The 4,615-nt window shown below is 36.5% G+C and overlaps 1 long non-coding RNA gene across 1 annotated transcript; it reads right to left on the bottom strand.

Annotated features, from left to right (window-relative positions):
- Nucleotides 1-406: 406 nt before the first annotated feature.
- On the bottom strand, nt 407-999 carry LOC102207773 (uncharacterized). Its single transcript, XR_312378.1, has 3 exons — nt 959-999; nt 737-810; nt 407-513 (listed from the first exon to the last, which is right to left on the bottom strand). It is a non-coding gene; the product is annotated as an uncharacterized LOC102207773 (long non-coding RNA).
- Nucleotides 1,000-4,615: the final 3,616 nt, after the last annotated feature.

Here is a 4,615-nt window from a genome sequence, read left to right as displayed (position 1 = left end):
GCATCGAAAAAATATCGAACCGTGACACCAAAGTATCGAACCGAACCGAACCGTGAATTTTGTGTATCGTTGCACCCCTAGTAGTTATATGAGCAGAGGATCACAACTAATCAACCCAGGAGACCTTTCACTGAGAATGGCACATCAACTGTCTAAGATGAGCTTTCTGTTTGGGGATCTGTGATAAAAGTGCACAATGAAATATGATAAAGTGAAGCACAGAAATAAAACAGCCAATAAGACAAGAAGAGCCTAAATGAATGGCAAAATACAGAAAAGCTTAACTAATACTGAAAATATTCTGGACAAGAACTATGAACAGGACAAAAACCTGAAGAGCAGAGATCATTGCAATACCATCTTAACAAACATGGTGTGGCTGCTTTTATTTCCTTTAGATAAGAGGTGACTGTAGCTGTCCACTTGGAATTACCACTCGTGACGCAGAGAGCTATGACTGATGCAACTTTATTCTCTCCTCTTTAAACCACCGACAATATGGCACCGTGAAAACTATAAAGATGCACAAACAAATACCATTAAACATTTAAGTACAAAGTGCAGAAATGTTCACATTTTACTATATAGAAAATTATTTTGATGAACTCAAATCGTAACATTGACATAAATCAATCGCTTTTAAACAATTTATGTTACAGCATTTAATAAAATGAATTAACGATAACCTTTCTGTCTCTTAAATACATAAACAATCATTTGCAATTATTAAACCAACCTCTTTCTGCTTCCAAGGGTGCTAATCATGCTGAACCAGCTAGCAACCTCCTCCATGCAAATCTCTTAGCCAGTCTTTCCACACCACAAACAAATGAGATGCATATACACAAAAAACGAATTCAACCACATTGTGTAAACTTTCCAAAGTTATAGCATGTGACAGGTAAATAAAATACATGGTTTTGCATGAGTATTTTCAAAAAATAAATGCCTTACTCACTCTGAAGCAACGTGTTTGTGTCGTTTCACTGAGAACAGAACAGGGAGTCTGACACAATAAAAGAGGAAGTGCTAAGGTACTCTTCAAAATAAAAGCGCAAAGTAAAGTGGCTTTGCCGGCATTTTACAGTGACTTGTATGGTTTACATTCTGCTTTTAATAGTCACTGCATCCACTTTATCACAAACAAAATCTATCTTTTGTCTCATATGCCACAGAGTGAAGATGAATTACATTATTTTCAGTATTTTTGAATTAGCAAATTAGTACTTAAATATTTTTCTGTGAGATCACTATTGTGGCTATTGAGGCTACTTTCAATTTTGGTGAAAAAATGTTTCGATTTTGTTCTTTATTTTTGCCCCCAAAAATATTGTGGTAATACATTTATCTCTCATGTTCTGCTCATTTGTTTGTTTGTTTCTGCTCAGCAGAAGTAGCTGTAGTGGTGATGTGTAAGAGACACACATTGGTGTGATACTGCCATGACTGGATTAACTATACTTGAACAAAGTCTACAGCTAAGAAAGTCAAAGATGTTCTATTTCTGCTTTTGTCTGAACTTTTTATTACCAAGATAGGCCTGAAGCAATTAAAATATTGTATTTTATAGAATTATTTCACTGGACATGCACAATGCCAAAAGAAAGACATTTTATCTTTGAGCTCATTTAAGAAAAAGGAAGAAAAAAAGGTGATCCAGCTTATCTGGTTTCAGTTCCTCCTCAGTGTTTATGCCGAGAGAATCTCTTTGCATATGAACTCTGTGTTATTCACACATGCCTCCCATCTATCTTCCTACACAAACCATTTCACATATGTGCCTCATGTTGATGCACTCCTTGGCTAGTTTGCGAATTAAAGTGAGAAACTAGTGTTCAGGCTTAACTTCTATTGTTCTTGCAAGATTGTTCACTGTTCTTAGCCTTAGTCATATAATCCTGCATTAGCCACAACCTCCATTTAGCCATACCCTGACTGCCCTTTGCTGGAACTTATTTCCATTCTGACCTTTGGTTGCAAATTATATTGTGAGTATGTTTTAATATTGTTGATTGTATTATTATTTTTTGAATCACCTCCACTCTAATATAAGCAGCAGCATCGCATTGTAGCTGAAATGTTAATCAATGAAGATCTCATTAAACTGTAAATTTAAAAAAAGATTTATTTCTTTTTTGCCTTACAGCACCATCTTGTGACAAATATTAATATTCTCACTAAGTACTGAAGGAGTCAGGGAGCGTCCAAAGTTTTCCCATTTTTGACACACAAAAGGTGAAATTTAGCACACAGTTCTAAAAAAAAAAGAGGCCTTTATGCATCCTCAAACACAGTTTCAAAAGTGGAGGAGGAGATAGCAGCACAGAGGTTGTTACACAAGCAGAGAAGGGCAGGGTTATAGAAGGGCATCAGCCTCACAGTGGGACCGGTATCTGTTCATTGGTGCAAAAAAGAAGAGTGTCATCATGTATTGTTGTTCACTGTACCTACACTTATTCCATATTGAGCTCCAGAAAAAGCTCTACAAAATTTCCTTCCGTGGGCTATTGATGTGCACATTTGTGACAAAAGCATGGTCAAAAGTTCCCAGTGTCCTTTAGTGGGATGTGTGCTCAAAGACCATCATTATGCAGTTTAACTACTGTGGTATTTGATTACCCACAGCAACCCATAAAAACAAACAAACAAACAAACAAACAAACAAACAAACAAACAAAAAAATACAATAAAACAATATTACTGAACACAAATAATGAACAAAATAGATATCAAACATATTTATAACCGGGTCATCTTAATTTTTACAGAATATTACCAATGACAGAAATATTGGATAAACCTGGAAACTGAGGACATGTTTATTAAATGAGAAAGAAAAAATCAAAGAGATATGTGATAAACTTGCACAAGGATGCTTTTTGTGATACATATCAGATGACACAAACATTGCAGGTAGTTATAAGAGCAAGGGATCACCACATGTGAGCCAAGGAGACCTTTCACTGAGGATGGCAACTTTACAGTCCAAGATGAAGCTTCACTTTGAGTAACTGTAATTAATTTGACAGTAAAATGAGATTAATTGGAGTAGAAAAACAGAAACACCAGTGAGAAGAAGAGAGCTTAAATATATCACCTCACGTTGACTGTCACGGTCTGCGGAGTGTGTGGAGGACCCAGGTGCGGACAAAGGCAAGAAGACAAAACTAAACTTGAACACAAGGCGAGCCTTTATTTTGGAGCTGATACTCACAAGCATGAAATAAGGCAGAATGAGGGAAAACCAAAACATATACTTAGAAGACTAAACTGTGAGAGAACTGAAAAAAACTGCAACTACGACTCTATAACAAAACAATAACCATAACTCAGAAGTACGACTTTAGCTCTGAGAATAACTAGGATCACGGCTAGGATAACTGTGACGTGATGTGGGGTAGTTAGCACAGACGACATGACAATGAACAAAGGAAGGCACGCAGACCAGGGGACGTGACCAGGGGACGGGAAACAATTGGGGATACAGCTGATACAAATTAGCATGGCAACGCCACCAGGGAAAGTGAAACTACAACAATGAACACAGAACACAAGACCTCTTTCAAAATAAAACAGGAAACATGGAGACTTAGACATGACACCATGAGCCTAAGAGACCTGAAACACATGACAGACGAGACAAGCAACCAAACACAGAAAACAAGGACACAGATGATAAGTAATGGCTAACCTTAACCTCCACTAAAACCTAAATAAAAATAACACACTAACTTATAATCACCAGCCTAACAAGATAACCTTCAAAATACAAAATAAATCCCTGTGACAATGGGAAAGGAAAAAAAGAATTATTTGCCTTCGAGATAAAGATACAACCACCCACCACCAACAACAAAAAACCCAACAAAAAAAACCAGACTGCTTAACTCTATATAATACAAGAAATCATACAATATACAGAACTCATATACCTTTAGTGTAAATGCACATGAAGAACGAAACCCACTGTAGAGTACTCATCTCCTCTTCTTCTCACTGCCACATCAGCAAATACAGCAATGAATATTCGTAAAGCTGCTTTTAGTTCATTTTGGAGAAACTTGACTTGTATGGTTTCTACTCTGCTTTTACTGCTCATTGCTTCAATTTTATCAAACACACAATCTCACCTTTTTCACATATACTGTGTAGAGTAACGTCATATTATGCTGCTTTTTTAAATGTGCATTTTCTTCTGCTTTTACTTTCTTCTTTAACTTTTTAAAGCCACTAATTTGATGCTAACTATGAAATGTAGTCTCACAATTATAAACTTTTTCCGTTTGGTTATGCCAGTAATTCTCAAAGTGTGTGGTGCGCTGTTAGGTTTTGTATTGTTGATTGTCATTTATGCTTAGAAATATTTAACCATATATGCTTAGAAGTATATAATCATTTGTAGATTGGAAGAATGTCTCATCCTAGGAGGTCTGTAACAACTCTGTGTAGCAGGAAGAGGGGAGTGCGTTCACTCCTCTACAGAGTGTTCTGGCATAGATCACACACCTCCTAGGAGAGGTCGTATCTTCTCTTTTGCTGATATATGGTTTAGCAAACACACGTATATTTCTTTAAGTATAAGAGCCTTTTGTTCAGATGGAGCCCTAGACTCCTG

The sequence above is a fragment of the Pundamilia nyererei genome, unplaced genomic scaffold, assembly GCF_000239375.1.
Source record: "Pundamilia nyererei isolate P.nyererei 1_Seehausen unplaced genomic scaffold, PunNye1.0 scaffold00508, whole genome shotgun sequence".
Classification (NCBI taxonomy): Eukaryota; Metazoa; Chordata; class Actinopteri; order Cichliformes; family Cichlidae; genus Pundamilia; species Pundamilia nyererei.
The sequence above is the reverse complement of the archived record's forward strand: the minus strand, read 5'-3'. Positions and strand labels throughout refer to the sequence as shown.